We start from the raw sequence: 27,914 nt of genomic DNA, 5'->3' as shown, positions 1-27,914 counted from the left end.
GAAAATATAAGAATGGAGGACATTATTCAAATGAGGGCTTGAGAGATGCTATTTAATTTTCATGTGCTAAGGTCATTTCTAAAGCAAGTTCAAAAAACGAAAGTTCATTCATAGAGAAGGAAGAAAAAGCTATCGCTAATTATTCTCCATTCCCAACAAGGGTGAACTTGACCTCTATGATTCATAATGTATATTACCAGATATCAAGGCTTTGGAATTTATGTAAATTCAATAATGAGAATCTTGTTGGTAAAACTCCTTTAATATATCTGAATGGTTTGTAAGACAGATAGATAGATAGATAGATAGATAGATAGATAGATAGATAGATACATTATCCAAATCCCTAAATACCTACACTATAATTTTCCTCATTTCTCTAGACTTACTTAAAATAATGCAACAGTATATCAGTTGTGTGTATCATACATAAGCCATGAATCAAAGTTTAATAAAATTTTCACAAGGTGAACCCAATTTGTAAACAATAACAAACATTACTCATAGCAAAATCTTCCATATGCCTCTATTAGTAATTACCTCTTCTTAGGAGGTAACTACTGCAATTTTAGCAGTAAATATGTTTTATTTTAAATTTTATATAAGTTAAATCACAGTATATACTATCTTATATCCAGCATTTTTATTCATAATACATATGTCTGTGAGATTTATCCATATAATACCTTATAGCAACTCTTTTTTATCTCATTGCTATTATAATATTCCATTTTAACTAAAATTCAGTTTATCAATTTTACTAAGATTATCTTTCAGATATTTTCAGTTTTATGGCCATTACAAATAAAAATGTTATGAATATTATAGACATGTTCATGTCCATTCAATTGAATATACCATAGATGATTGAAATTTTGTCATAATAGGGAGTTTATGTTCTGCTTTAGCAGACATTATCAATTATTACCTATTTACACTTTCACCAGAAGTATTTGAAGATGGTAGTTGTTCTACATTCTTGCTTGTTACTGTCAGTTTTTTTCTTACTGTCCATGCTAGTGCTTTTAACTTTTACTAATATATAAAAATGATTGTCTCTAATTTTACCAACCCTAAAATATTCCTTCCCACAAGCTTAAATATTGCGTGGTGTCTCTTTTATGAGAAACCCAAAGTATCAATAAAGAGCATGATAAAATATAATTAGTGGGAGCCAGGCAAGGTGGTGCAGGCCTGTAATTCCCAGCACTCTGGAGGCTGAGATAGGAGGATTACAGGGGGTTTGATTCCAGCCTAGGCTACGTAGTGAGTTCAAGACCAGCCTGGTGAGATCCTATCACCACCACCAACTTCCCAAGAAAGAAAGAAAGAGAAAGACAGATAGTAAGAAAAAGGGAAATGTATCTTTAGCAAAAATGAAAGGGACCAAGAAAGAGATGGAGGTAGGAGAAGAAGAAAAAAAATAATCAAGGTGTGTAATGTTCACGCGCCAACTCCCTATGATAAATATAATCATTATAGGGGCCAGGGATTTAGCTCAGCAGTTTGGTGGCCTGCCTTGAAAGTGCAAGGACCCAAGTTCAATCCCCGGTACAAAACAAACAAACAAACAAACAAACAAAAATATATATATAAAATCATTATATACTGCAAACATATATGAATAAAAACCATAAAAATTCAAAATTATGAATAAAACATTCTGTCCCTGCTCCTATCTTATTATTCCAGGTTGTGGAATGCTAAGTTAAATAAATTAAAATTTGACTATGATCTTAAGCCTGGGAAGCCCTATAAAGAAGCATTAAAGGAGTATAAGCTAAGACTGTGGCTCACCATTTAAGTCAAATGAAATATGATTGAATGTAAAAGGGCCTAATGTTGGGGAAATGTAGGTATATTGTCAGCAAACATCACAAGATATTTGTTTCTTCCCCATTCATTAAAAATGTCATGTTTTGCCCAGCTTCACACATTTAATTAAATTACCTCGAGATTCATTCATGTTGTTTCATTCATATAAATGACAGAATTTCATCTTTTTGTATGGACAGATAGTATTTCATTGTGTACATGTAACTTTTTCATCCATTCATCCCCTGATGAACACTTAAGTCATTACATTTCTTGGCCATTGTAAATAGTATTCTAAGAAACATGGGAGTGCAGATTTCTCTTTCCCATACATATTGATATCATCTCCTGTTATATATATATATATACATATATATATTATTCATATATATATAATATACATATATATATAATACACACACATACACACACACATATATATATACATATATATATATATATTATGAGAGAGAGAGAAGTGGGTATTTGAGTAGAGTTTAGGTATAGTCTTTTGAATATATAGATGGATTGCTGGATCATATTGCAGTTTCATTTACAATTGTTTGAGGAAACTTTATATTAAATTCCATAATGGTTGTACTGATTTAAACTCCCACAAAAGTATACAAGAATTCTCTTTTCTTCACATCTTCACTTACACTTGTTATCTTTTCATTAAGAGCCATTCAAGCAGGATTGGAGTGATATCTCATTGTGATTTTGAGTTCAGTTCCCTAAGAATTACTGAAATGTTGAGCACTTTTACCTGCTGACCATTTTTATGTCTTCCTTTGAGAAATGTCGAAATACTCATTTTAACTGGTTTATTGTTCTTTTGATGCTACAAATTTAGAGTTCCTTACATATTGTAGATATTAAACGCTTGTCAGATCTATAATTTGCAAATATTTTCTACCATCCTGCAGCTTGTCTCTTCTCTGTTGTTTCCTTCGCAGAAGTTGTTAGTTTAATGAAAACCCATTTCTTCTTTCTTTTGTTGTGTGTGCTTTTGGTTACTATCCACAAAAATCCTTGTCCATTATAGTGTCTTGAAGCATTTTTACTGTTTTATTATAATAATTTCATAGTGCAGGTCTATCCTTTCACTCTTTAATTCATTTGAACTGATTTTTTAAATATGGTACAATGTATGGGTCTAGTGTCATGGTTCCACATGTAGATATCAAATTTGCTCAATACCAACTTTTTATATTAGTTCATTTATCACATAATTTATAAAACCTTTCTGGAAACATACATTACATACACTACATTACAACTTACATTATAACATAAGGCATTCCTTCCTTCTTGATCTTGTTTTAATAGTCTGAAACAAAAAAATCTGTGCTTCATCTTCAAGATATTTATAAATAAGCAATCCTTTGGAAAAATATCTACCAACAGTTGCTTTTTCCTAGTAAAATATTTTTAGTAACACCTATGTTGTAACATTTATTCAAGTTTATTTTTGGTGAGCTCTATTGCATTATCTGGAAAATAAACCAGTTTTTATTAACCAATTCATCATTTATTTACATTTACATGATTCCTAGCTTATGGCTACTCAGTGAGCATTAATATGTGTGTGTGTGTGTGTGTGTGTGTGTGTGTGTTTGTATGGAAATAGCTCATCTTGAATATTTTTCTTGAGCAGATTCCTACAAGAAGAATTGCTGAGTTGTATGATGATTTTATGTTCAACTTTTTACAAAACAATACAGGATGAGTGGTGCAGTGTAGAAGATTTTTAGGGTACTAAATTATTCTGATGATATATTTATGATAAATATATGTGCCAAATATCTGTCAAAAACTATAGAATGTACATCAAGAGCGAACCCTAATCTAAATTATTTAGTGATAATGTGTCAAGGTAGATTCTTCAATCTTAACAGATGTAGCATTCTAATGGGAGATATCAATAGCTGCATTGTGTCATTGGGGTAATCTCCACACCTTTATCTTTTCTTTTTTTTTTTTTTTTTTTTTTTTTTTTTTTTTTGGTAATGGGGATTGAACTCGGGTCCCTGTGCTAGTGAGGCAGGTGGCAGAACCACTGAGGTAAATCCGGCTCCACACCGTTATCTTGATTCTGCTGTGAAGCCAAAACTGCTTTTTAAAATATTCTACTTAAAAAAATGATAAAGGAAGACTAGAAAAGATTCAGAGGCATGTTTCATCTAGAGTTAAGAGGAAATGGATGGGCAGATGTGTTTAGTTCTCAGATTCATTACTAACCTTGGGTTGTGAACCCACAGATTTCAATCTGTAATGACAATTTGGATGCTATCTGCCAGATTTTTTGCTTTTTCACTTATTTGGATACAAGCTCAGTGAGGAAAAGAATGCCGTATTTGTGTCTGCCTCAGAAATTCCAGCACATTTAATGTCTGATTTACAGTCTCCATTTTTACACGACTTTTCACATTTTCCGAAGTTAAAATATACCTATTTTCCTTATGCATGGTGTTTAATGTGCACAATTCCAAATTAACCTCCAAATACTTTGACTTAGCTCTAAAATATATCTCAATAATAAAATCCCTAACAGTTTAGGCACTTTTTTTATTCATTAATTTTAATGGTACATTTTAGGTATACAATATGATGACATTCATCAATGGGAATTTGTACCTTTACAAGTTATATCTTGATTTTTATCCCCACCACCACCCTCCCTTCAACCCCTGCACCCTACCCTTGCTAAAACTTGTAAACAGCCCAATTTCCCATCAATGGGAGACTGGATAAAGAAAATAAAATTTTTTATGAAATGGAGTACTACTCAGCCAAAAAGAATGAGAAACTAGAGACATTTAGAGCTAAATGGATGAACATAAGGCCACACTCTTAAGTGAAATAAATAAGAAACGTGTATAAATACCAAATAGTTTCTTTGGTGTGAGAAACTGAACATGTAAATAAGGATCAAAAGGTCTACTAGGTAATGTGAAATAGGAAGAAAAGGTGCAAAGTGGAAGGGGAAGTGGGAGGGATAAGGAAAAGAAAAGAAGAGAAAGGAATAAATATGAGAAAAGGCACTTTTTAATTCCCCATTTCACAGTAGAATTCTCTCAGGAAACATCCTTTTCATTTTCACGAGGCTAGGCTGGTTATTTTCCAGGACCACTAACAATTTACCCGCCGGGGATGCATTTACTGTCAATCTAAAATGGTATTTGCCTCTCCACATTTACTCCGTAGTTTCAGTACCATACATCAACTATAGCACTTAATGTTTCATACCACTATCGTGAAAGAACTGTGTACCGGCAACCTGAGGCAAAAGCCATGCATGATTTGAACTTTTAATCACCTGAGCCTGACACAATGATCAGTGCATACTGGGTAGTTAAGTAATATCGGAAGAAATGAAAAGTCATATGCTGTAGCTTAAAAATTATAATAGAAACTGACATGGATAAACTCCCACATATTTAAACTGACAATAATTCACACAGTTCTATTTCAGATGAAATCCCTTTCTCTATGGCTCTCGGAAGTTACATCAAGTTCAAGTACCTTTACCTAAAGTTTATTAACCTCCGCCACAATAAAAATAAGCAAAATAACCATAACCATCTCAAACTCCACTCTTTTTCTTCTCTGTTATGAACTGGGAACTTTAATGGGCCTTGATATACGACAAATTCTGTACCTCAGTGGATCATTACTATAATTTTTAAGGTAGAATTGTACATTAAAAGATAAATGATTATATGAGGCAACATGTGCCAAGTAAATGTGTCAGTAAAAGTGCTACGATACACATTACGTTATTTCATTCCTATGACACCACCTCAGTCTTTTCGTTGTAGCCATCATTTATTTAAATGAGCAATTTCAAATTTCTTTCCATGAAGGAAACATATTGAAAAAATTTTAGCCTTTATAATACAACTCCTGAGAGGAAATATTCTGTTTTCTTCATCTTTCATATAATGTAATAGAGAAATGGAATCTGGTCCATTTGATAGAATATTAAAATGGAATTTAATAGTTACCCCTAATACAGTAATTATTTAACCAAATAAGTAATGAAATTCAGTACTTAAAAAAGCATTTATTATAAACACTGTAAAATCCTAGAGCTTTTTTCAATTTACTTATGGTTCAAATTATGACTTTAAAAGTGTTCCTGACCATTGATTCCTTTATACTTAATTATGATTCAATTTATTATTTGTGGTAGCAATTATTTTATGTTGAATCTATTATGCTTTTTGAATTTGAATGCTTTTCTAAACTTTTGAGTCAAATTGCATTATTCTCCTATCACATATGGATGGATTTTAAAATTATTAGGATTATAGTCTACTGTAGTATTTTAAATGCATTGTAAAATGGATACTAATGGATCTAATGGATACTAATGTGTCTGTGACTACATATCTCTCTTTAAATTGTTCACCTAGTAATAAAATAAAATATAAACATAAAATATATTAGTAATGTTGACAGTTACAATAATGTCTAGAAAAATTACTAATGTTAATATGGAAACTGACATAAATTAAATATTAGAGAAACTGAGGTAAAATATGCATAATATCTGAATTGTCTGGAAGAATATTTTAATTCAAGGTAATATAAAAACACCAAAAAAACCATAATACAGGAATCTGGCATGGTGGCACACACCTATAATCCCAGCGCTATGAGAAGCCAAAGCAGAAGCACAGCAAAGTGGAGCCTATTCCAGGCACTTCATGATTTAGTGACACATCTCAAAACATCAAAACAAATCTAGGAACATGGTTCAGCCCCAAACCCCAGGCTTTATCCCTAATTCCAAGAAATAAGAATGGCAGGGGGCCAAGGATTTAGCTCAGCTGTTCCGTGGCCTGCCTTGCAAGTGCAAGGACCCGAGTTCAATCCCTGGTACAAAAAAAATGGCAGGATGTAGGATGTTGTACCAAGAATCTCCCTCCTGTTCAACTTATTCTGGAATATCTCACAAGAATCCAACAGAGCCAATAATCATCCACTAGCCCAGTGGTGGTGAGCCTATGCATGCCACCGGCTCTTTGTATCATTAAAAGCTCTCAAAGGTTCACCATCACGCAAAGGACTAACCATATTGGTCTAGAAATGTTAATTTATTTTTATTTTTTATTTTTATTTTTTCCCTGTGTACAGGGGTAACACATCGTACTAAATATGTAAGGTCATATCTACGTGGGTTTGATTACAGAAACTAATAAAGTATTCTCTAAATAATGAAAAAAGAATAAGATAAGACTATAAGAGGGAGAAACAATTTAAATATGTTCAGGGACCATTTTCATCTCCAGAATTAAGGATTATTTTGATGTTACATCATTGCCTTTTCTCTTTTACTTTCCTTTGTAGTTTTATTTTAGGATTCCCTATTTTTAATGTTCATACAGAGATTTCTTTAACTGAAATACCGAATAGTTTCTTTGGTGTGAAAAACTATAACAGTACACAGGATCCTGAGACAATTAATAATGTGAAATAGGAAGTAAAGGGCTAAAGGTGTAGCGAAACTGGGAAGGGTGGGGGAAAGGTAATAAGGGAGAGGAAAAAAATATGAGAAACTGAAAAAATGGAAATAAAGTGTTTGTAAATGGGGAGGGGAGGAAGGGTGAAGGGAGGGCAGGGACAAGGGGAAAAATGAGAATCAAGACCTATTATGTAAAGGTACAGGATCCCAATGATGAATGTAATTGTATTGTATACCTAGATTGTACCAATAACCTCAATAAAAAGAAAGAAAAAAAAATAAAAACGGGTACATAAGTGTACATAACCGACAGAACATTGCCCATGACTAACTTAGACATCCCCACAGACCATTTCTGTGCTTCACTGCTGCCAGTTTTTGTTTTGAGGCACTTGGTGACTTTTTCTCACCCATGGTATCAGAAAGAAGTGAGACATAAATCGTTCCACACACTTCTTAATTATTTTAACTGGTTGGAATCTTAGGGAAGCAGGTGCTGAGACGGAATAGAAATGCAAATTGTTTATTGGGAAATAAAACTCACAGAGGTGAAGAGAAAGGAAACAGAGTTGGCTGGGACTCCTATCTGGCCGCAATCCAGACCTGTTATACCCTTTGCCAGCCCAGAGGATTCTCACATTGCCTATTAATGTCACTTTGCTCAGACATTGTTTGTGGGGCATCCTTAGTTGTTATTTCTGTTCAAAAGCTGAGGCAGACACTCAAGTGCCTCAGAGTTGGAGGTGGGCAGGTGACCAATAGTCCTTGAAGGTAGGTGGCAAGTACTCTCCTAAAGAGAGATTTGAGAATCACAATGTATATCTGCCACATTCCTCAACAGACTCTTGATGGGGTATATTCCTAGATCAAGATTCAAAGCCCTCTGATTTCAATTTCATAATGGTGCAGAGTTACAGATTCATTCATATTCTCTCTCTCTCTCTCTCTCTCTCTCTCTCTGCCTCCTTCCCTCCCTCCATCTCCCTCTCTGATTTTCCACCAAAGGGGGGTGCATGAAACCTTCCCACACATCCCCATATACTGTGTAGTACACTGTCTGTTCTACTGACCAAGCCGCAGACAAGTGGAAGAGACGATTCACTTCCAATTCCTGCTGCATTGAGCAGTGTTCTTTTTTCTGTTTTCCAAGCCAAAAAAAAAAAACGATAGTTCTTTTTGATTTATAAGATAAAATTGTATGCCACTGATACCTTCTGTGTCACACAAAGCTTATCTTCTCTGCCCTTAGTAGCAGAATCTCGGTATATCATTTTTACAACCGATTTCAGAATATCCATAGCAACAGCGTCATTCAAACCCTTCTGTAGGAACTTCGTAGATGTCTGAGACTATTCTATTAATAATCTCCATATTGGGGGGTTAGAATGAGATCCGAGTTGGGAATGAAGTGAGGTCAATATTTTACATGATCCCAAGCACAGCATTCAGACGTGTGATGAAGATTGATTTTGACATATAAATTTCCATCAAGGACATAAAGCAAAAGCCACGGAGGGGATGGGATGTCTGGACATGAACCAGATGGATGGAAGTGAAACTGAGGGCCATTTTGGCAGGACCTTGGACGAACAAATGCTCACCTGGCAATCAAACCTCAGCTTTCTTTCCGTGTCAGAGAATTCTCAGGATCACTTGATCCTATAGAAATCAGCTCTGAATTTCTGAGGATGTTGGTTTGATCTTGTAAGGCAAGGGCCGCACAACTGAGCTAAATCCTGGCAACTGCTCCTTAAACACAGGATGCCACTTGGTAAAATTTAAAAATTGAAGATCATGTGTGCTTTGATACATAAAAATTGGAAATTATGTGGATGCATGATGAGTATTTCTCACATCAAATTATTATGAGTGTTTTGCAGCCTATATATACATTCCAAAATCGAAATATTTAAAGAATGAACAGTATTCCTTTATACGTATGTGATAAATCTTGTCTGTATAATCTTCAATTTTAGAATTGTAGACGTCAAGACATTTTCTGATTTTTTTCTATTATAGCATATAAAACTGAAAAATGCTCTTCAACATAAATAAGCACAATGATTTAGTCAGTTATTCACTTTTCTATAGCCTTTCATATCTACTAAAATTAAATGTCTTTATTTATTCCCATACTAGTTTTCAGTGTAAAAATTTCTAATTCAAATGGAGCACACCATAGATGGAAAATGTATTAGAATACAAAGAAACACAAATGTTATTTTCTTTTAGTTCCCTATTTCAAAATTAATCTCTTAGCAACAAATCCTTTACCAGCAGACTTATTCCTTTGTAGGATTAAGAACTTACCATCTTAATTATCCCATTAGGATCTTGAATACTATTATAGTTTTTCACACCCGAGAAACTGTTCGGTATTTACACGTTTGACTTATTTATTTCACTTAGGAGTATATCCTCAAAATGTATCCATTTTCCTATGAATGACTCTAATTTCTCATTGACAAGGGGAAAAAATGAGAACCAAGACCTATCATGTAAAGGTACAAGATCCCAGGAATGAATGTAATTGTACTGTATACCTAGAATATATCAATAAACTCAATAATAAAAGAAAAAAAAACTTACCATCTTAGAGCGCATTTTCTGCCATCCTGAGAGTCCATCCGTACCTCTCCTACAGTGGTTCCTTGGCTGCTGTAGTCCACCTCTTCTCTTAGTGGTAGTTCCTTATTTAGTGGCATAGATCCTTGAAAAACTGCTTCTGTAAAGTAAATTAGGTCCCAAGAAACTTGAGAATTTGTTTGACGTATAACATTTGCACATATTTTTGAGGTACAATGTGATATATAGAGTAATGACTGACTCAATCAAAACCTAAAACAAAATATTTATAAAAATTCGAACAGCTTCAAGCAGAACTTTGGATTTAGAGAGGGCTTTGAAGATCTTTTGACATAAACTTTTTATTTCACAAGGAGAAAACCAGAGCAAAGGGATATTAAAAGCTTGACCATCCCAATAATGAATGTGACTGTACTGTATACCTAAAATGTACCAATAAACTCAATAAAAAGGAAAATAAAAAAGCTTGGCCAAGTTGTATTAAATAAAAGTTCAAGGTGTAACTCCTGTCACCCAAGTCACCAAACGCCCAGTTCAGAGGGCTCTGCTCCATATCACTAATCAAAATATGTGGTCCTCATGTCTGGCAGATGAAGAGGAAAGTTAACAATCGGTGAACTTAAGTAGATTTCAGAGAAATTATTTTTACTGTTAAATTACCAAATAAATTTAAAGTTCTCAGCATGATATAAAAACACATGATAAATACTTATTATATGACAACAGAAATTTGAGAGCATCCCTGATTTTAAATATTTTGATAATGTACAGTACCCTAAAACTATTGTCTTGAGCAAGATAATACTCTTTATGTTTTACCAGGACTAATAGAACACAGCCTCCAGCCAATCTAAAAGGCTTACATAGGATTATTTCTTAAGACAGAAGAACAAACTACTGCCTGTCATTATAAAGTCTCTTTGTTTTAGGCAGACTAGTTTTGTCCTTACCAATATCCTTTTAAGCTTGTATTCTAGTTTTTCTTTAAAATTTGCTCTTGTTTCTCTTTCATTGGAGCCAGGATATTTCTTTCCTCATCTTTATCTTCCAGCTCTTACACTGAATTTGTAATTAACATCAGTGTATTTTAACATTCAGTAATACTTCCCTATTTATATGCAAATTAATAGCAACCTCACATCTCTAAGTATTCTGAAGATATTAAATTCACATTTCTAAAGTTTTCTCCCACAACAGTCTGGGATTTCTGAGTTGAGTATGAATTGTTTTGGCACAATAATAACCATACTTTACCAATTGTGGCAGAAACTCATAGAAATATATTTTAATCACCTCAAAAACAGTCTGAGATAGAGATACTGCTCAAGAATGCCATTTTAAAAAAATCCTAAATTACTTATTTTCTGCTCTCATCCTTTATGATTTTCTTTGGCCCTTGTACCTCAGTCATTGTGTTTGTATTATAGGTCAGAAGAAGAAATGGGTTAAAAGACATAAGGTATTGTTAGCTCAGTGAGTTAAAAGGCAATTCTCAAGAAGCCTCACTTAGAAAGTTCCTATCATATCTCACTGGACAGAATCAGGTCCCATAGCCTAGGCAGCAAGGAATTTGGGAAATATAAGCATCTTGTTCTTCCACAGTGGGTAAAATATGAATGTTTTGATGATGCCTAAATAGGCATTGGGGATTTCTGGAGCCTGGAAATCTAATGTCTTTCACATTTGCTTAGGCTTCCAATTCTGAGTTTCCCTTTGTTTTTCTACTTTCACAAATCAGCTAGATGTTTTTCTTGGTTCCAATTTAAGTAAGCTATTACTTATCTCTAGTCTGCTGTTATAGCTCTATTTATTTTCTACCTTTCCTCTCCTTGGGTATTATCTATGTTCCTGTTCTCTATTTCATCGTAGTGTTCAACTTTTCATAGCTGTAATTTCAGCTTTTGTGATATTTACATGAATTGCCATGTTTTCCAACTAGATGGTCGCCTTCATGCAGCATTACCCCAATACATTAGCTTACTTTATTTGATTTCCTTAAACCTGAAAGACACTTCAGAAAAAAGTATTACTTATTTTATATCAAGAAATAAATTCAGGGATGTGTCTCAAAACACTAGTACTGTCTTACATTTAAAAAATTACACAACAAAACCAAGTAAATTCACTTTTCATCAAATAAAGACAAATAAAGAAAAAGAGGTTGTATTAAAATATAAAGTCCAATTTTACTACTATATGATGCAATTCTTCTTTCCATTTTTTACTCTACCATTATAACTCAATTTCATTAAACTCAAGGAATATTTATCCCTGGTCTTTAACTTCACTGTCTTTGACATTTCAGAGATTTCTCTAGGCTCTGAGCAAAAAGCTTGATTAGGTGTCTTCTACATAGTGTAGATCACTGAGTAGATCCATTGGAGGTCATGTTCAGGTGTACACACGCACACACACATCAGATACACAGCAAGTGATTCTATATTGTATCAGAATTCCCTAGAGGAACAAACAATAATATATGTATATATAAATGTATAAAGAATTTACAAATTAGGGCCTAAATTCCTCTAGGAAAGACAAGGGGTCTGCATTGGAAAGCTAAAGTGTATGCATTGGAAGCCTGAACAAATATTTGAGGGCAATGGTGAAGACTAGGGCTCCTCTGCAGAAGAAGAAGAAAAAAACAGACTTCCTTCTTTTCATTTTTATTCCATCCAAGCTACTGGTTGCTGCCACTCACATCCAGGGTAGGTCTTTTCTTTTCAGTAAGTCAATCACCCAGGCACACTCAGAACTGTACTCCATTAATTCCTTAACCCACTAAATGTGTCTTACTAAAGTTGACACTACAATGAACTATCACGTAGTATATGGTAGAAAAATGCTATTTCTTAAGCAAGCATTAAGAAGTATCAGGCTAGGAAGTGTGGACATAGGAGGGACATAACCAAAAAGGCATCTTTAAATTGAGAACCAAAGGTTTGCTACTAAAGGAACTTTGTTTTATTTCCCTAATCTTTCTTCCATGTTTGCCTTCTTTATCTTTACTGCTTTCATGGAAACTAAAATTCCAGGTTCTAAATATTGGACTCTAATACAGTTTCTCAAGGAATATAAAGTCTTATCACCTAGTAGAATATGTTTTCTTTGTACCCAAATGTACCCAAGTCTAATGCCATGGATTTTTATACAGCTTTACAAAATATGCCTTCTTAAAAATTTGATTGCTGCATTTAATGTATACAATATAATGGCATTCATTTTTGACAATTGTACCTTTATACAATCAACCTTGGTTCTTATTTTTCACCATTCCTCTGCCCTCCCTTCAAACCCTCCCTCTTTCTCTCCCTCCCTCCCTATCTACAAAGACTTTGTTTCCATTTGTTTCATTTTCTCATATTAATTCCATTCCCTTCTTTCCTTTCCCCTACTTCTTTGAATCTTTTCTTCCTATTTACAGTATCTATTATAACTTTTAGTCCTTATTTACACTTCATTTGTTTCATTCTCATATTAATTCCATTCCCTTCTTTCCTTTCCCCTACTTCTTTGAATCTTTTCTTCCTATTTACAGTATCTATTATAACTTTTAGTCCTTATTTACACTTCGTTTGTCACACTAGTGAAACTACTCAGTATTTACACGTGTCTTATTTATATCACTTAAGAGTAACACCTCAGTGTGCATCCATTTAGCTATAAATGCCTCTAATTTCTTATTTTTTATGGCTGAGTAGTATTCCATATTATAAAAAATTTTTCTTTACCCTGTCTCGCATTGATGGGCATTTTTGGCTGCTTCCAAGTTTAGCTATTCTAAATTATGCTGCTGTGAACATGGGTGCACAAATATCACTGTGGTGTGATTCTTTTAATTCTTTAGGGAAGATGCTCAGCAGGGGAATAGCTGGGTCAAATGGGACTTCCAATCCTAGTTCTCTGAGGTATCTCCATACTGCTTTCCACTGTGGTTGTACACTCCACCAGTAGTTGTACACTCCCCGCAGCCCCACCAGCATTTGTTATTGGTTGATTTTTTGCCTTTTTGTTTTGTTTTTGTTTATGTGATTTGTTTTGTTGTTGTTTTTTGAGACAGGGTCTCACTATGTAGTTGAGACTGACCATGAACTCACTATGTACCCCAGGCTGGTCTGGAACTCACAGCAATACTCCTGCCTCAGCCTCCCAAGTGCTGGGATTATAGGCGTAGGCCTGGCTGTTATTGGTTGATTTCTTGATAGCAGCCATTCTCTCTGGGGTGAGGTGGAATCTCAGTGCTGTTTTCATGTGCATTTCTTGAATGATGTGGAACATTTTTTCAAATATTTATTTGCTATTTGTACTTCTTTGTCTGAGAAATGCCTGTTCATTTCAGATGCCCATTTTTGGATTGGGTTTTTTGGGAGGTCTGATGGGCTACTAACTAGAATATATAAAGAACTTAAAAGTATGCCCTTTTACAAAATTTCTACCCTTTTTGCAATTATATGTGGAGATTCTGATGAGTCCTACTCTTTCAAGCAGCAGGATTTAAGAAAGTTATTTGATTTCATTAAGCAAAATTTTGTTCTGTAAAACAGTGATAATGGTTGTATACATTTTATAAAACAGGATCAGGTAAAATGTTATTTGTCAGTTCATAAATACTGAATTTGATATACCAGGTTCTTTATGATAAGTACTGTTGGGATTATCAATATTATCAATTATATAAGAATACAAACACTTAAGAATTTTCTCACTGTGCTATTTGTATTATAAGGAACCCCAAAGTTAATTAGCATGAAAAATGACACAATTCATCTGAGTGGAAGGATGAACTCAGGATGTACAGTTCATATACACATATGTATATATAGATAACCTAAGATTACTGACCCCATTTTCATGTTGCAATCTTTGCTATTGAATTATATTGGAAATATAGCATGGTATGATGATGTTTAAGTCCATTCTTTATTGATTTTAATCATTATTTACCATTATCTAACCAGATCACTGAAGATCACATTTTTCATTTATTTAGAAATTGGTTATTTAATTTTTTATTCTTCCACATTTATTATTTAACCACTTTTGAATCATGTTTGAGAACACAGTTTAGTTTTCTTTTTTATATAAATAGAATGTTTCATTGTATTTCCCTATCCTGGGTGAAAAAATATTGAAAAAAATTAACATAAAATATTTAAATACTTATATTAACATAAGAGGACATAATTGTCACTGTTTCCTCTACCTAATTTATCTCCTAATTATATGTAAATAAATAAAATACTTAGTTGTGGAGAGGAGAAAATAAGTGTATTTCTATGTGCACATTTACGTATATGTGTGACCGTGTGTGGCAATTCAACAGAGAAGCAAATGTAAGATTTAAAAAGCATATTTTAAATGACTAATTTAAATCTAAGTGAATAATGCTTTTAATGCTATCTCTATCTAGGAAAACAATTTAGGCTGAGAAATTGAATGTAATTATTTTAATATGAATCAAGATATGGAGTAGGGATATATTTATCCCTAGAGAAAAATGAGTAGATTAAAGCTCATGAAAGTTAGTTGTTTTCTAGTGTAATCATGCACTTTACCTTTTTTTTTCTTGGTACCTGGGGATCAAACTCAGGACCTTGCACTTGCAAGGCAGGCAGTGGCACCACTGAACTAAATCCCTGGAGCCTGTACTTTACCATTTTTAAAACTGGTATCAAGATCCCAATGATGAATGTAACTGAAGTGTATACCTAAAATGTACCAATAAACTCAATGAGAGAAAAAATAAAAAATAATAAAACATATCAGATATAAAACACATGCAGTTTATATAGGACTTCAAGTATCTATATTTTTTAATATATGTAACTATAAAAAAGCATGTAAATCATATACACATTGTGGCTGTTGATTTGGGGTTATGAGGTGTTCAGATTTAAAAATTATTTCCAGGTAAGGTATATCCAGAAGAGATTAACATTTTTTTTTTTTTTTTTTTTTTTTTTTTTTGGTACCGGGGATCGAACTCAGGTCCTTGGGCTAGCCAGGTAGGTGCCGGAACCACTGAGCTAAATCCCCAAGCCCTGTGATTAACCTTTGAATCAACAGACACAGTGAAGTAGATCATACTGCCCAATGTACTTACATATATATGTTAAATATCAGTTTCTCTGAGGAATGCTAACACAAAATATATGTGGATATCTATATAACTGTTGAATACTTTTCTATTCATCAGAATTTTAGACACTTGAAATACAAAAAAATAGGAAATTCACACATCTTAATGGCTACATATATTTTTATGTATTGCTAAACAAAATATTGGGATGAATTTTAATATGGGTACCTAGTGCTGGCCACATGATATTGGATTATTTGCTTCACCTTCTTCACCAGCACAGGCTACATTTCTTCAAATGTAAAATGAGAGAAAGAAGTTTAATGTCCTTTGAAAGTACTTTAACTTACAATTCTCTTATTCTTCATTTTTCTCACATTCTGAATGAGTTTCACTGTGCTCCACTGAGAATGCTACAGAAAACACATTTTGAACCTGCAGTGGAACTTCTATAGAGCCTCAGCCACACAGCACAAAGTTATTGGCTAAAAAGTTTGCCCTCAAGCAACGCAACCTCAGATTTATTAGAACTACATTTTCACCCTCTTGCGAAAGCATTTTTATCCTTTGTACTTAACAGAAATTGTTCCCATTAAGTTGTTCCAAAGCCTCAGTAATAAACTAGTTTTTGATAATTCAATTAATTCTATAATCATCAGTCATATTTAAAAATAATGCCATCAGCACAAACGAACAACATAATGACCTAACTGCTAGAGAGTTTCTAAGTAAATGAGGATAGTTTCAAAAATAAAAACACTAGATACAGTGTATCATTTTGCCACCTCTGCAAGTTGTTCTTCCTTTAGTGGAAGACCTACTATTTTTTTCCCTTTCTAAAATAATAGACAAATACAAAAAAAAAAAAAAAAAAAAAAAAAAAAAAAAATTTTTTGGAAAAAAAAAAAACAGTCTTTTCGGTTCTTAAGTCTTCCTTTAAATCCCTTTTTCTCCTGAAGTTCTCATGCTCTATGAAATCTATATAAATACTTAACATAAATTGACATATCACAGAGTTCTGCTCTGAGAGAGACTCTTTTGTTATTATCTTTCTACAGAGAGAGAGGTTGGCCTTGTTTCCAGAGATGTAATATCTATAAGCTTTGGGAGCAGTCATCCCTGGACATTAAGAAACACCAGTGTACTTGGGACATTGTTCATTAATTTATATCTGAACATTCCCAGAAATACTTTAAACACTTCACCTCTATTCTGTTGACAAAAAGAGAAAATGCAAACTTTAAAAATTGCTTTCTATACAGAAATTATTAGCCCATCATAAGTACTAGTGCATACTTATAAGAAATGAAATGGAAAAATTACCACTGTTAAGACATCAATCATATCTCTAGATTTCCTATTATGATTTATTAAGAAATTTCACATGGATAAGACAGTTAATAAGTCTCAGTTCTAAAATGAGAATAATCATCATTTCTCATGCTAAAATTAAAACATAAAATGAACTTTGAAGGTTTGGCCTGTCTGTAGGATATAGGATATCATTCAATAAAGATTGTATATCAGGATATACAATATTTTCCTGAATTACCAAAGATTGAAATGATATTGTGTATATATTATAATGACAATTATACAAAAGGACATTTATAAAAGTGGAATGCTAAATATTCCCACTATTTTCCTCTTTTTAACAGTTATATTTTATTATCTTCCAAATTGCTTACTAATTCATTCTTTCACATGCTCAATAAATGGCAAGTCAAGCCTTATTTCTATTTCTCAATGTGGCTAGGTTGTTCCTTTTCTCCTTTGATTTCTTAGTCACTTAAAATCCACATCATTAGCTTATATTTTAAATTTGCTAGTTGACCTCCACATTATAGTTTTTCTGCTAGCTTTCATCTTTATAGCAAATATCTATATGATCAGCTTATACAAAGAGAAGGTTTATTTGGGCCCATAGTTTCCACCATTGTCAATTGGCCCTGTTGCTTTTAGAGCTATGAGAGAGCGTATCATAGTGGGGGCTTGAGGTGAAGGAAGACTATGAATCTCATGACCTGGAATCAGAGTCACAGAGACTGGGGTTCCCAAATCCCTTTCAAAAGCCTGCCATCAGTAACTTAAGGCCTCTCACAAGGCCCTACCACATAAAGTTTCCACCACCTCCCAGTAACACCAGGCTGGGAAATAAGCATAGTTTCACACACGTGTAATTCTAGTTTAGTGGGAAGCTGTGGCAGGAGAATTGCCAAGTTCTGGCTCAGGCTGGACAATTTAGCAGACCCTATATTAAAATTTTTTGATAAAGAAAACATTTAAAAGAATTAAAAAAAAAAGATTTGGGATATAGCTCTGTAAAATGGACTTGCTTTCAATCCCAAGAACTAAAAAAAGAAAAAGTACTTATCTTTTGTTTCTTCTGAATTATTCCCACCACTGCCTAAACAGCATAGAATGCAGGTTCCCTGTTACCTTACTACTTCTTCCTTATGAAAACAAATAGCCTATTTTTTCCTGAGTTAAAAGGATATATTTCCATCAAATACAGTTAAATGGCATGATGTAATCACATAAAGAATACAAATATGTGTCTATAAAAATAAGAGTCTCTAAAGAAAATATGTAAATATATAAATATATACATTCTCATCAAATGATTCCAAAAATTTTTTAAAAACCTCATCCAACTAAGTTCTATATTCTTAATTTTACAAAAGAGACAATTAGACTAGAAGAGTTAAGTCACTTACCTCAGATAGAGTTTACTTGGGAGTGATAAAGTTGGGATTCTAATACTATCCAACAGACCCAAAAGCCTAAGCTCATGTAATTCTGACCTGCTCCTTATTGTTTCTGTCTTCTGGTCAAATCTGTACTATAGCAACATCTTTTCCCAGTGTTAGCAGGCTGTAAGTGGCACAAGCTTGTTACTCCTCCATAATTTGGCTATGTTACATTAGAAGCAGCAGGGCCACATTGACTTAACTTCCAGCTGAGGTCAACTTTACTCCACCTAAATTTGTCCCTACTGAATTAACCATGTGTTCTCTACAGTAGAGATATGCTTGTGCCTCCCTTTTACAGTCTAGCCTGTAATTTCTTTCATCAGGTGTCCAAGCTCCACCCTGCGTTCCTTCTTCTCATGCTTGTCATGAATAAACATGGGATGTCCTTGGTGCTTTTGTCTTTGTTTCCCAGAGCAACTTAGATCAGCACAAGACCTAGTTTCTGCCTTTAACTCTGTGTTGGTGTCTTTTGTTCTCTTTTCTATCTCACATACATGGTAGTGTCTCATAGGAGATGGAGACCCACTGCAGAGGACTTCGATACCTTCTCCTATACTGGGTGAGAACTAAAGCTAGAAGGTCAATTTAGGCTTCTTTGAACTCAATTGGGAAGGAGCATGGTGAACAATATGCATTTTCAACTGCTTTGTACTAATGACAAGTAAGCTATCAAGTATTGACTTTGGGATTACAAATAAATTTTAATGTGTAGAATAATAGAAAAAATTTGCTAACGTAAAACTTGAAAATAGAGAATTGATTGCATGTATGTGCTTTTAAAAGCTCTGTCTGGTCTTTGTAAGTAGGCAGACACTGAAAGGGATACACAGAAGAAAAAATTACAAACAAGAGCATTCACATTTATCTGAGGAAAGCAGCAGTATTGTTTATTTAAAGAATTAGAAGTCAGAATTTAGGACTCTAAGGGAAGCTAAAAATTCAATAGAAATCCAAGGAGAATAAGGTGATAGTGGGAAAGTCCTAATATTTGCACAGGAATCCCTTCAAAACCATTAATATTTTTGAACTCCTTAAGGTGAGAATGTGATTAAACCCATCAGAGATGAACACATGGAAGGTTGAAAAGTCTAAACAAATATTTCAGACACCCCTAAGATGAATCAAAGTTGAGATTATAAATCCCAAGTGAATCATACCACCATGAATAGGGAGTAAAGAACTGTAGGCAAAATAGAACTAATATTACATTGAAATTCCTAAGCCAAAGAAAGGAATGATGAAATAGTAAATATATGTGATTGTTATGATTTCTTTTTTTAGATATTGTAAAGAACATTAGTTGTTTTAAGTTATAACTCTGTGTTCTTGGGCTTATATTTTTAAGTGTATGACAGTAATGACAAAAAATTAAGTGAAATAAATGGAGTTTATTGCAGAATGAAAACACAAACAGCAAGATGATAGACTAATACCAGGCCTAATATTAATTATCTTATCATTAATAGACAAAAATTCCCAAGAAGACAAATATTGATAGACTGGATTTAAAAAGGAAGATTCAAGTAGGTCAATATGTTATTTTCCAAAATAAATAAATAAAACCACACAGTTTAAATATAGAGGTATGCACAGGTAAAATATTGGAATATTATGTAAAGAAGAATAAAATATTTAGAAAAATACATTCCACTGAAAACATTAATGAGAGGAAAGGTAGTTATGGCTACAGACAATGCATATTATCTGTTTTAAATATTGAGTAGAAATTCATACCAAGCTGAAAGAACTAAAAGTTCAATGTAATAAATAATTTTTTTAGATTCATGGAGTCCTCAGAATGTACTCTTCATAAATAAAGTATCTGGCCCACACATGCACAATATTCAAATTTAATTCAATAAAACTTGCATCTGTCAAGTATAGTTTTCTTTAAAGTAGAAACAACATCCTAATGTGAGAACCCATCACAAGCTTTCCTCAATGATTTTCTAAATTTAGAGGTTGCAAACTATAAAACATACCAGAATAATTGAAATTCTCATTAGAAAGGTAGTTATGAGCTTAATGACAAAAATTTAAATCAGCTGAAAGTGAGTATCAATGTAGTATTAGCTTAACAAAGAACATAGATAAAATTGCAATTGAACTTCTCTACTGATTTTCAAGGCAATGCATCAAAAAGTTTTCTGTAGCAATGCAATGAAAACTCATAGTATATACCATAAAAGTGTACAATATTATCTTTAAATCACTGAACACTTAATAAAATTATATGAAGAAGAACGGTGAGCAGAATGAGGAAGGGAGAGAGCAACAGAGGGGGAACAGAGTGGACATAAGAGAAAAGAGGAGACTGAACATGGGAGTCAGAAAAAAAGAAAGACGGAAACAGAAATTGAAAGGGAGAAGAGACGAGAAAAAAGAGGGAGAAGTGGCAGGGTAGAGAAGAGATGAAAGAAAGACAAAGGGGATAGAAAAAAAATGACCAAGAGGAGATTAGAAGAGAGTGGAAAAGAAAGGCTACCACTGCAATGTTGTTTTAAAAGTAATGTATAGTGCTTAGTACATCTTGGCTAATACTTCACTGAGTCCTGAAATATACACAAATACATTGCTGATATAGTATTGGCATTTTTTAGGAGAACATATGCCTAAATTAAAAACTGAGACAGAATCTCCAGTAAAAAAATGTCATATACAGCACTTAATATATTGCCATGTTGAACAAGTGAGGAAATAGAGGTCCAGAAAATTCCAGCTTGAGAGATTATCTCCACTCAAGGTTTTGCGGTTAGCAACTATTATTAACATATACAACTCTTTACTCTCTTCTCACAAAATAGGCACTCTATAAGAATTACATCGTGTCTCATGAATAGATATACAATTATCATTTGCCAATTTTAAGAGTGTTCACAGAAACAGTCAAGCTCCATTTTCCTAAATTAGCCAAGAGTCTTATTTTATTCCCCAGACTTGATGGGCTATTTGAAGAACTTGAGGCGTTTGTCCTAACTTCTCACATCTTTAATTATCAAAATCTTGATGGCTTACAAACAACACAGATGTATCATATTACAGTTCTGGAAGTCATAGTACTGAAATTGGTTTAGTCCTCAATTCTCCCAGCTTCTAAAGGCCACCTACATTCCCGGGCTTGTGACATATTTCCCTCTTCACTGCCAACAATGGTAGTGTAGCTCTTTCTATGTTACAGCTCTTTTCCACCAACTATCCCACCTCCCTCTCTCACTTTTGAGGACCATGTGATTATATCGGACCCACCCTGAGAATACAGATTACTCTCCTAATGTGAAGGTAAACTGATTAGTAACCTCAAGTTAGCAAACTCAAACTTTAGTTTCTGCTAAATGGTCCCTTATTTGGAAAGTTGTGTGTTATTGTATCATCCATTTATATTATCATTTTTGTCTGCTTATTAGATGTCAATTCCTGAGCAGGCTACAAATAGTTTTAAACTTCAGAATCCTCATCTTCAGAACCGAAAAAACAGTATGTTCTCCAGTTTCTCACAGCAATGCATAAGGGTTAAATTTGGAAATTTCTAAAACCCACAGAAAAACAAAGAACTTATATTTATATCATAGGCTATGTTTTCTTAATCAAAGAGACTAATACTCATCAACATTATTATGTAGATCCAGATTGCGGCCTGAGAAATTTCAGTGTCTACACATTTCTTTCTCTTTGGTTTGTGGCACATGTAGGAATTTGCTGAGTCTTAATGAGCAAAATTTTGCCCTCATTCTATTCTTCCTGCCTGTAGTCCTCTCATTACTGCATAAAAATAGACAACCAAGCTCTCAGGGGCCCTTTTAGAAGAAACTATAGCTCAGGGAAGTTGCAATAGGCTCTGTATCCTCAGAATTTAATAAGTGACATTCAGAATTCTATTCCAAGTTTCACAGCTACAAGTTCTCATATTAGTTGCATGCCTTAAGAGAAAATTGTGTCATTAGAGCAATTCTATTAAAACTGACCTTTATGCATCAAATGGTAGAAAAATACAGGGAGATATAATATTTTATATTACTGATTTTATACCGCAGACTTGCAAATAAAGTAAGACATTCATTTTTAAAAACATCTTTTGAACTCAGACATTTATCTGAATTTGATCATAGTTCATAGATAGAACAATAGGACAATTTCAAAAATGTGAATACCAATTGTGGGGGGGTCATGTTAGCTCATGAAAATGTTATCAGTGTGAATGACAATTATCGAGTTATCTTGGTGTATTGTAGATCTGAAATTCATCTTACTTTGCTATGTTTATTTTCTAAAGGAATAAAAATAAAGAAATGTAATAATACCTCTGATTAATGTTTTTGAAGAACTTTTAGTTGAATCAAACCAAAATCATCTTTCTCACTTAATTCTCAATAAATACTACAGTTGGTATATACCTCAATTCCTATATAAGTGCCGTGGATGCTATTTTTAAGAAAATAGTTGTTTAGCCCATTGAGAGAAAAACATTAAAAAAACTATTTCAGATAGCAAACTTTTGCCACATTTGTGTTTAGTTTATCACTGTCCCTAAGTATACAAAATCCACCGCTAATGTTGCCAGTAAGAGAGCATCATAAGTAACTGACCTATTTTCTTATATTTTTTTCTTTTCCTTTATTTCCTTTCCCCTTCCCTTCCCACTTCTCCTACACCTTTAGCCTTTTTCTTCCTATTTCACATTGTCAATTATATCATTAGGATCTTAGGTACTATTACAGTTTTTCACACCAGAGAAACTATTTGGTATTTACACATGTGTGACATTATTTCACTTAAAAGTATATCCTCAATATGCATCCAGGGGAAGTGGGAAGGGTAGGGGAAAGAAAATAAGAGAAAAGAAAAAAATATGAGAAAATGAAAAAATGGAAATAAAGTCTTTGTAAATAGGGAAGGGAGGAGGGGGTGAAGGGAGGGATAAGGGGAAAAAATGAGAACCAAGACCTGTCATGTACAGGTACAAGATCCCAATGATGAATGTAACTGTGCTGTATACCTAAAATGTACCAATAAACTCAATGGGATAAAATAAGTAACTGACCTACAAATTAAATAAAAAGTAAGTAGGACTCTAAAACTCTAAGGAAATTGTTGCTTTCCTGTCAAGTACGCATCCTTCCACCATGACTATGACTGTGAAAAATAAGAGTAAAGGGATGAAGCTGTTAAGCTATCTGCTTTATTGAAGGCAACAAGCCTAACACAAATTCAAGAAGGTCTTATATGAAATTTGGGTAAAAATTTCTAGTGCCTTGGATTGAAGACCAGACACTGAATGTACCTCTTTTAACACCATGAGAATTATGGCTAAACAAATAATTTAGACATAATACTGAAAAAAGGGCTGGATCTCATTGCAATATTGATCTTACTATTAGATACATGGTTTCACAAATGGAAGGCATTTGTGATCTGACGTAGTGTAAACCCCAGCCTTTGTCAGCCATGTCAATGAACACACATTTCCAGCGTTGTACAGAAGCAATAAAAAATCACGAATGGCTCAGGTTTTCATCCAATAGCCCTCCAAATTGCTGTGTCAGGAAAATGGAGAAGCACTGTTAGGAGAATAAGAAACCCTTCAAGATTTTATTTATTGCAGGTTATTTTTCTGCACATCTTCCACTGAGTGATCTTCATCCTGATATTAAAGTGTAGTTTTTCTCTCCAACTAAACCTTTTTCATCTAATATATCAAGGAGCTAGAGCGGCTCTAATTCCAAATGACAGAGTAGATCCTTTACCCAAGCCATGCTACAACCAAGGAAGACATTGAGAAGACACATGAAATTCTACAAAGGATTACAAAGCTCTGACTGCATCCAGAACCTAGCTTGGGTTTGAGATGATATAAAAGAGTACAAGAATGGTATCTGGAAGAAGACACTTAGGGGTCCATCCATGACTACAAAGAATTTCTCCAAAGATGAGGAGGTTGCAAAAGACACCAAAGCTGGTAACCAGAATGGGAAGCTGAAGGAGAAGCAAGAGAAAAGGAAGATATAGGACAAAAGGGAAGAAGAATCTTTAAGATAATTTTCAGTGTCGAATTTAACAGAAGCTAGGCATCCACTGCAAGAGTCAAAAATTTTTAAAAATTAACTAAAAAGTTTTAGTAAGCTGAGCTTAACTTATTAAAACAGAAACTTCTATAAATTTAGTGTAACCCAAATATACAGTACAGATAGCCTATCACAGTGTACAGGAATGTCCCACGACTTTACATTCACTCATCACTCATTGACCCATTCAGAGAAATTTCCAGTCTTGCAATTTCTATTCATGATAAGTGCTGTACATGAGTGGTCTTAGTTACTTTTCTCTCATTTCTAAAACAAAAGACCCAAAACCAGAGTTAAAGGGGAAAGGGTTTATTTAGCTTACAATTCGCAGATATTTCAGTCCATAATAGGCTGGCTCTAAGGCAGGTTGGCAGAGAGGCAACAGCCCATGGTGGCTGAAGACATCAGAAAAGCAACAAGAGACCTTAACAGCTTCTTTCTTTCACTTTTATTTTATCCAGACTATTGAAGGTGGATAAAACTCACACTCTTAATGCTAGTGCTCTCAGGCCTAGCATTGCAGCATGAGTCAGTCACACACTCTAGTTTCAGCTACCTCTGAGAAAAGCATGAGGCTTTGGGGAGACATTTAAACATAAGCTGTTACATACATGTGCCATTTTTAATCCTGATGCTTTATTTTACTGTACATTTTTTAAGTCTACGTATGTCTAGATACACAAAGACTTACCATAGTGCTACATTGTGTATTAGCTTTCCCATTTCTGGATGCAAGCCCCAACATAATTTAAAGGAGGAAATTTTTTATTTAGCTCACAGTTTGAGGGAAACCAGTTCAATGTCAACTTGCTCTAAGGCAAGACACAAGAGCAGAAGGAAACACAGAGCAAAGTTGTTTAGTCGGTGGCAGCTAGAGAGCAGAGCAAGGGAATAACTCCAAAAAATGGGCAAGGGAAGATGTATAGTAACTAAGGCCATGACGCCATGACCCACTCATATATAACCAGGAACATGCTTCACCAAACTGTTAGGTACTTCTTCATCCAGTGAAACTGACATATCAAGAATAGCAACTACAAGTTGCCAATAGTATTTAGTACTATGTGCAGTACTATATGTGTTCCCTAACCCGATTCAAACTTGATATAACTTTGTAGCCTAGGAGCAATATAGTATACTCTATAGCCTGGGTGGGTAGTGGGCAATAGCATTAGGTTTGTATAAGTAAGTTCTATGATGTTTAACAATTACAGGACAATGACAATGATGGAATATTTCTCAGGATGTATTTCTATTTTTCATGGTGCATGACTATAATGGTCTCTGGTGGTACCGATTCCATAAAAATCACTAGATTTTGGTGTTTACAGTAGTCTTTGAATAGCTTAACAAATGGAGGTTCCTAGAGGATGGTGTATCTACAGAGGGTATAGAAGCTCTATGCTTTTCTCCCATACCTTGCCCAGTACATACGTTCTACCTACTGTTCATCTCTATCCTTTATTATACCATTTACTAATAAGCTGGTAAACATGAGTAAAGTGTTTACATGTTCTTTGAACCATTCTACAAAATTAATCAAATCAAGAAGGTAGTAGGAGTGCTGGTTTCTGAACAGTCTATTAGAAAGTATAGGTGTGGGCTGGGGATGTGGCTCAGTGGCACTGTGTGCCTGCCTAGCAAGTGCAGTGTGCCGAGTTCAATCCCCAGTACACACACACATGTCTGTGTGTGTGTGAAAGTCTCTTTCTGGTATCAGAATATTGTGTTAATTGTTCAAAAAAAATACTTTGCTTCTCCTAAAATACACATTAATTCAGGACTTATTTTCAGTAAGATCAACTTCTACTGCTATCCCTGACAAGACTCACTGTCTTGAAGATTAAGTAGTAGTTACCTTTATGTTCAATTATTTCATCTTTACCTGGAGTAATTTTATCAAGGGATATGTCACTCATTAGCTATGGACTTATACTAAGATGTAATTTTTACCAGAAAAGCAAGATAAATGGTCTTTGTATTTTTATCTTCTATTGAAATTGTTTTCTAAAATAATCCAGTTATTCTATATATCATTATAAACTCAAGTATTTAATCACAATCGATGAGTTCTCAGTCACTGAAATTCTTACTTTTGTTGATTTTTGAATTTGACCTAAGGTATTTTCACAAGTTTTGCATGAGAATAAGTTTTACATGACTCTAGCTAGAATGTTTGATACTATTCTTACTATTTTATATGACATGATGTTTTAGGGTTATCTTGTGTAGTTTTTTAAAATTTTAACTTATAAATGAAACCAGCTGTTTCTCAAAAAAATAAAAATAAAAACAATTTCTTTTATGAAAAAGTGTTTTTTAAATAACATAATCTACATGACAAAGTCTACTCTGTGGTTGGCCAAGCTTTCATATTCCATACAGAGGACAAAAATGAAGAAACACTTATTTCAATTGGTAAAAATACATAATGTGTGCATATCAATACTCCCAGTTAAAATTCAGGACTATGGGAATTTTACTTAATTTTTTCAATTTTTCAACTAAAATCTGCCCGCCTAAAATATTGTCCTCAACAAATATCAACATGAACACTTGCTTCATTGAACAACACACATGTACTGTATTTATACATATAAATGTATACACAATATTATGATATGCATAGATATCTCAGAAGAGAAACACTTCCATGATTACTATGATTGGCTAAAACAGCTTAATTTACTTTTGTCTATCTTAGGAAAGCAGGCAAATTATTAGGTCTAAAATCTTTTTCAGTTATTCCTCAAGTGTGGCAACACTCTTGATTGATTCATGGGTTCATTCACTTTATTTCATTTTTCAATGTTAAGTATTTCTTTTATTTAAATTTGTGCTCAGTGAAATTTGTTCTTCAAATTGTCTCCTTACAGCTAAAACTAAAGAGACTTATGACAAAGTATCAGACTTATAGATAATCTCTCTCAGTGAAAGAATCTAAGTCCAACAGATTCAATCACTATTTCAATTTCTAAGAGTAACTTTCTCCCCAACCTACCTTTTCATTCTAGTGTGCTCATACTTAGATTTGCATACTCTAATTTCTTAAAAGTTTTGTTTATTCTTTCCTAGATGCTCCCAAACTCCAAGCGGTCATACAAATGGAACCAATGACAAATGTGCTAGACTTCTTTTACTGGGATCCACCA

The 27,914-nt window shown here is 33.7% G+C and overlaps 1 long non-coding RNA gene across 1 annotated transcript in view; it reads right to left on the bottom strand.

The window, feature by feature from the left end:
- The window catches only part of LOC104867212, a 196,278-nt gene that overhangs the window by 94,036 nt on the left and 74,328 nt on the right, over positions 1–27,914 (bottom strand). Inside the window, exon 2 of the long non-coding RNA XR_781703.1 lies at positions 9,875–10,010. This is a non-coding gene — a long non-coding RNA (uncharacterized LOC104867212). The remainder of the gene's footprint in view (positions 1–9,874; positions 10,011–27,914) is intronic.

This window comes from Fukomys damarensis, unplaced genomic scaffold, assembly GCF_012274545.1.
Source record: "Fukomys damarensis isolate Sample0158 unplaced genomic scaffold, DMR_v1.0_HiC HiC_scaffold_20, whole genome shotgun sequence".
Lineage (NCBI taxonomy): Eukaryota > Metazoa > Chordata > Mammalia > Rodentia > Bathyergidae > Fukomys > Fukomys damarensis.
Note: the sequence above shows the minus strand (reverse complement) of the source record. Positions and strands in the feature narration are given on the sequence as shown.